The 7,062-nt window shown below is 39.5% G+C and overlaps 1 protein-coding gene across 1 annotated transcript in view; it reads right to left on the bottom strand.

The window, feature by feature from the left end:
• Positions 1-3,777, bottom strand: part of LOC139722471 (alpha-N-acetylgalactosaminide alpha-2,6-sialyltransferase 3-like) — a 31,336-nt gene extending 27,559 nt beyond the window's left edge. Inside the window, exon 1 of the mRNA XM_071633763.1 lies at positions 3,519-3,777. The gene's annotated coding sequence lies outside the window, so the exon portion shown is untranslated. The remainder of the gene's footprint in view (positions 1-3,518) is intronic.
• Positions 3,778-7,062: the final 3,285 nt, after the last annotated feature.

The following is a 7,062-nucleotide window of genomic DNA, read 5'->3' on the forward strand; positions in this document are numbered from 1 at the left end:
AATCAAGTGAGCTCCTCAGGCATTGATGGCTGGCTGTCTCTGTAGTGAAGGACCCGAAGGTAGGTCCTTCACTTGTACGGCTTCATAGGCACTACAAGTTATGACCATGTAGCAAAACAAGCACACAACGTCATTGAAAGAGGTAAATTCGACAAAAATACACACAGTTTAGAGAAATGGTCTACAGAACAGAACCTGGTGGAAGATGGTCTAGAAATAGAAATAGAAATAGAATCTAGATACTCTACTAGATTCCTGTTGCCGTAACGAGTTGACGATGCCACAGCCAAGGAACCTGGTGGCATAGAAACGATTCTAGACCCCCTAGGGCCCCACCACTGGTACCAGGTTCCCGAACAAGACTTGATTGATAATTGTATGGTAACGAACAAAAAAGTTAACATGAAACTTTCGTGAATTGTCACTGGCATTTACGTCTAATGCATACAATGTAGATTCTACTCTCTCGACAAGAACTTTTGCATGCATTTTAATTTCTTGAATTTTTCTCGGCTCATGCAATTCCTCCTCGTTTGGTTCCAGATGGAACGTTGAGGAGTATAAACAGTTAATCTACCTCGAAGAATTCACAAAATTAAAATGCAGACAAACATTCATTTTACAGTAAACAATCATCACGACAAGTTCGAATTGCCTCTTGCAAGTCTTCTTTTTTGGCTCGGTACACGCACAGGGCCACAGTTAGACAGAAAAATCTGTGTCCTCCGGAGTTGTTTTATCATTTTTTTTTAAACTTTTGCGGCTCTCCTATTTAGGAGGGGACTCCGTGAAGCAAGACGCAGTGTCCACAGAACAAACGCACAATATGATGACACCCCAATCCCACTCCTATACTAACATCTAACCTCACGCACCGCGACAGCGGCTGCACGTCTACCCTCTTGTAGACGTTGTCATTTTCAGCGGTGGGTGTACGTTTCCTTCATGAATATCTTTATTTATTGTTAAGTCTATGATATTCATTCAATAATCGGTATGCGATTCTAAAAGAAAATTGCGTCAAAAACCCACCGAAATCCGTGATTAAAATCAGGTCTGTAAGCGTCCGAATTCGTGCACTCCTCATCTTCTGCGTGTTATTTGAATGGCAATCACTGTCAACGTAGCGAGTCGGAAAAATTCTTGACCTAGTCGGGTGACCTAGTCGGAGCGAAGTGACGCAGCAAAGGTCAGATCATGAAAGCAGCACACACGGAAATACATACACGTAGCAGACGACAAGCTTCACGTAACACACAAAACACACGGGCGTACGTAAAATGTTACCAAGGTGCTTCCGGTCGAGTGTTCGTGGTAGTTCATTGATTTTGTGAATCATCACACAATCTAGTCTACTCCAAAAAATTCAACAATAAGGTCTGGATACCAGGTACGGTACCAACAAAACACCAAATTCAACTCAACCATCAGCAAAATACGATGTAGGCGAATGGTAAAAATCATCTTACTGTTAAAATCAAACAAAATAAAAGACATTTTATGTGATTTTGCCGTCAAAAGCGACGATCGTTTAACCCGTTAAGACGTTTAAACACTAGTATACATATGTCAGACTGCGTGCTGTGCAAAGCACAGCGGTCTGGTCAGGCTAACTAACATCTAAACCAGTGTCAGTCCGGGAAACCCGCTCATGAGGACCGCTCCCGAGTACGAGGACTGTCCCGCCTCATGAGGACCGCCCCCACGCCTCATGAGGCCCGGGGGGGGGGGGGGGGGGAAACTCCTCATGAGGCCCCCTATTCCCTTCTATTCATCTCACATCTGACGTATAAATTGTCGCAACTTTGCACGGTGATTTTTTGTTACACACACATGTCGACTATCCATGATGAAAAGAAGAAAAAATCAAAAATCGAGTTTTAATCAACCGATGCAGAGCGCCCATCAAAACACGTGTGGATAGTGGACATGTGTGTGTAACAAAAAATCACCGTGCAAAGTTGCGACAATTTATACTTCAGATGTGAGATGAATAAGAAGTGAATAGGGGGCCTCATGAGGCGTGGGGGCGGTCCTCATGAGGCGGGGCAGTCCTCGTACGCGGGAGCGGTCCTCATGAGCTGGTGTATTGAGCAGGTTTCCCGGACTGGTGTATTGCACTATTGGCAGTGAGTTAACAGACACCTAACGACTTAATAACATAAAAAATTTGACAGTGTTACTTACAGTAAAATTTAAGTTACACATTGTCATTAACGTTACCTTCCTCTTGAGTCCTGGTGCTCGGTGGTATTATTGTAACGTTATTATGTTTTGAATTACAAGGGTTTACTCTAACCCCTGAATACTGTTCATACTGTTACTGTTGTTAGGGGCAAGCATGGTATTACCGGACGCATGGTATTACCGGACACGCACATTTTTGCGTACTAATGACATTCTGTACGCGCGAGACTTCGTAGAGTAGCCTCACAGAACTTTGTGTGGACCGAAATTGCAAAAAACACCACATAAAAATGTGAAAACAAGAAAAAAATCACATTTTACATCAAATTTATAGTTGAGTGACCCGCACCTCGTACCGGTATATAGTTAATATTCATGCATGTTTGAATCACATTTCACGACTGAAAGTCTATGAAATCCCACTCACATACAGGAAAAATGCTGAAGATTCCAATATAGAACCAAAATTTCACTGATCGATATCGGAAATTTGTAGCTATCGTCCTCAAACGCGAACGATGCGGAATAGTTGTGCGCTAAGGGGCCCGCAACTCATCACCCGCGCGTGCAGCTCCCATAGACAAAGCACGTAAAGTAGAGTCTACAACCAGTTGTCGATTTTCTCACAAGCTTTTATTGCGTGAACTGTTCGAAATGTTCGAGACAGACATTTTACCGTAAAATACGAAATTTGAGCCTCATTTGCCGATTTTTTCTTTGTCATCCGCTTGGTGAGAATGTGTACGGTGATTTTTGGGATGAATTGTGATTCTCGTGCAAGGACTAGGTGCGAAAGACCTCGATTACTCGATCACGAAAATCGCATCCGGTAATACAATGCGATTTAGCACCGCGCAAAAAACAACTATTTTAAGAGGGGAACGTTTGAAGCATATTTTCTAAAAACTGGAACGAAGAATTGACATAAGTTGGCTGAATTCGTAATTTCCAGGAGTCTGTGAATAAGTGGTGTTATTTTTAGCCGAAATTTCATCCTCTTAGTACGGAATTCAAAGCCACAAAAAAAAAAAAGCGTCCGGTAATAGGATGTACCACCCTACAATGTATTAGTGTTGGGCTATTCTCGTTGACATGGTTGGAAGACCAATAAATTTACCTGTCATCACTGAGTGTCAGATTTAGCCCGACCAGATCATTCAAAGATGATGTAAAACCTACACAGCACTGCTGTGTATTAGCAGTTAAATTTATGTCAGATTCTAACGTTACAACCTGCTGAAACGTTAGTCGAAAGCAGCATTATCAATGGTACTAGACATACCATCAATAATCAATTGTAATTTACGTTCAATGACAATGTTGTAACATACCGGTTTGACACTGGAACGTTTTCTACAGAAATTGTTTGTCAGGGCTGAACAGCTACCTAACAGGTCAGGACGACGTTTGGTCACTCGCAAGGTTGCGTTGGTCTCGCAATCGTTGGCAAAATAAATCGTGTTCCGTTTAAAAACAGAGAGTTTGATACGAAGTCGAAGAACTATCAGTCTAGTAGTAAGTTCAAATTCAAATTCAAACAAGTATTCATCAAGTTTTCGGATATATTCTACATTCCTTCTTTCGACCTCGTGGGCTGCAGAATTTCTTGATCTTGTGAAGGGTCTTGGTTACCTTTCGTCAGGCACAGCGCTGATGATGTCTGTGCGCCTAGCGAGCTGGCTACGTGCTTCTTCGATCGGTGCAGATCGGTGTGTGCATGGATGGGGACGCTCCGATCCGTGGGCCGGTTCGTCGGACGTAGATCGTGCGATCATACAAGCACGTGCGTCCACGCTTATTGCACAAGCACAGTCGGGCTTCTCTCTCTCGCTCTCCTTTTCTTTTCCAGGTTCCCGCTGGCTCATGGCATGGCTACGTGACGTCCGCGTCGCGCGTGCGCGTGTGCTGACCGCGGACGGGGAAAAAAAAAAAAAATAAAGAATTCCTAAAAAATAGCGCCATCATGCGGAGAGCCATTGCGCATGTTTACGCACTCCATCCACAGAACTCTTGTAAGAGTTCTGTGACTCCATCCCCATCACAGAACTCTACACACAGAGCTGGAGTTTTGTGATTGCCATCCATCGGTCCTTTTTCCCCCATTATGTACTGTACCACCACCAAGCGGGAGATGATGACTTAACACACTCCCTTACGAATTACTGCGTAGTCTTAAAACTTAGACTGCACTATATTTGTATTCCCATAGTCACAAGTTTTGCTTTTGGTAACAACTACTTGCATGGTTCTGAACAGTTTCGGAGCTATAACCAGGGCCGGCGCAGTGTTTTCAAAAGAGTGGGGGCCCACTTCCGGGTTTCATGAGCTAACAAGCAAAAAAAAAAAAAAAAAAAAAAGGTCCTCAGCTCCATCTCTCCCCGTCCACTTCCGGGTTTTTTCAGCTGACAAGCAAAAAAAAAAAAAAGGTCCTCAGCTCATCTCTCCCCGTCCACTTCCGGGTTTCTTCAGCTGACAAGAAAAAAAAAAAAAGGTCCTCAGCTCAGTCTTCAGAGAAAACACATAACCTTACCGCCGCCATACTTCAAGATCTCAATCTATTTCTATTTTAGTGCCACTTACGTACTTCCAGGTTGAAAAAAGTGTGGGGGCCCAAAGTGATGACACCTTATGTATTCCTTTGCATGGTGCACAAAAAGTGTGGGGGCCCAAGCCCCCACGGCTGCACTGGCCCTGATAATGTTGCACGATGTACATAGCAAAAATATAATAATATAAAGTATGACATTAAAAAAAAAAAAAAACACCTTCCAAATAAATATCATGCTGTAAACAATTCAATCACCGTAGCATTAGATTACTTTCCTCAATGCAAATTAAAGAGGAAAGCTACTCAAAAAATAAATTCCAAAATAAAGAGAAAAAAAAATACCTAAAGAATGTTTGGAAAATAACATTAATCGGATAAGAAATACGGAGGATATGACATTGTGAAATTTCACTTTTTATCTGAAAACATTTTGGTCAGTCCTTATGAATATTCAATGAGCAAATTGATGATGTCATACAAATTCATTTATGTCAAATATGAAATTATAGGACAAATTGTTATTTTTAGATAATATAGGTAAAAACATATTCCCATATCAAAATATATCAAAGATAACATTATTTATTTTTTACTATGAGTGATTTTACAAGTTTTCTGAAAATTCTGAAATTTCAGAATGTCATAATTTCCTATTTCTTCTCCAATTTTGATCATTTTTGCACAGTTCTGCAGAGAATTTTTTCTCTTTTTTATGTAATGAAATTGCTAAAATTTTGGAGTGGATTAATTCCCATACATCTACAAATATCTTACAAAACAAAAAGGTTGAGATAGCATTGATACAATTTATCCACAATTTATTGAATTTGATACATACCACAAAATCAGAAAAACACAACTTTATCATTGCATTTCCATTCCTCTGCAAAATAAATCCAGTTATATACAGGAAGAAAGCAGCACTGATCAATGAATTTACAAATTGTCCTTCTTCTCAAAACATTGCACTTACAGACATGAACAGATAACACAAAACCTATACTCAAGCACCAAAATATATTCAAAGAAAAAATATTCCCAATTCCAATCTGCTTGGTCAAGATATTCATTAAAGGGGAAATCCAGTCCAAATATAAGTTGGTCTGATAAAAAAGAGTAAAATCTTATGAGTTCAACGGTAAAAAATTTGACTGAAATCGGATGAAAAATAAGGAATTTAAGACGTTTTGAAGTTTTGTTAATTTCTGCAAAACAGTTCTAGTACAGTGGATATGACTATGCAAATGAGTGAGCTAACCATTTTATATCCTCACAATTTTCCATTGATCATGTACAAAAAAAAAATGATGAAAATCTAATGTTTCTGTTATTGAAGTCTGAAACATGATGCTATTCCTGGTTGAATAACTTCAGAATAGTAATCGGTTAGATAAACAAGGATTTGAGCCTAAGGCATAATTGCATTTGCATGAAAAACTGGAAATTTCGAAATTTTATGTACAAACTAAAGGGCAAGTTGTGAGGGGATGACATGCTCACTTTTCCATTTGCATATTCATATTGACCATTCAAGAACTGTTTCCTGAAAAATTAGCAAAACTTAAAAATGTCATAATTTCCTTATGTTTTACCCGATTTCGATCAAAATTTTACCGTTGAACTCGTAATATTTTACTCTTTCTTATCAGACTAACTTATATTTTGACTGGATTTCCCCTTTAATTTTTAAACATCCAAGAAATCCTGTGTTATCCTTGCTTACAAACTAAAGGAGACTTTCTAAATTCAAATGCAACATTACAGTCCATTTTCATTAACAAGATGACTACTGTAAAGCAAGAAATATTCGCAGTATGAAATTTTAACACATTTCAGCTGACAGTATTTTTCCCAGCATGACATTTTTGTGAAATGCCACTGGCATCCAGTGCATTATACTGTATACGTCACATATTTCGTGAGTCTAAATTTTTGCGAATCGGGACTTCCCGACAATTTCACGAGTGGTTAAATTCATGATCATGGAATCCTGTAATGAACAGAGAAATGTATATGCGTACGTCACATTCATATTGGCATTAGAGTCAATATTTTGCATGTCTTTAATTTCGCAAATAGAAGCTGACTCGCGAAATTCATGAAAACAAAAACCTCGCGAAATATTTGGCATATATACACAAGAACTTTTGTGTGCGTTTTAATTTTGTGGATTTTGACTCTTGCAAATTCACACAAATGAAATGCAGGCAAACATTTCTGGTTTTACAGTATAGAACTAGAAATATCACTTAAGGTGATTAATACCCCCGCCCCGTGACGACAGTCTTACCCAAGGAATGATCTTTCCTTGATCTTCTGCTATTTAA

The sequence above is a fragment of the Diadema antillarum genome, unplaced genomic scaffold (assembly GCF_040938485.1).
Source record: "Diadema antillarum isolate AM-2024a unplaced genomic scaffold, OU_Dant_1.0 scf00000166, whole genome shotgun sequence".
NCBI classification, from domain to species: Eukaryota; Metazoa; Echinodermata; class Echinoidea; order Diadematoida; family Diadematidae; genus Diadema; species Diadema antillarum.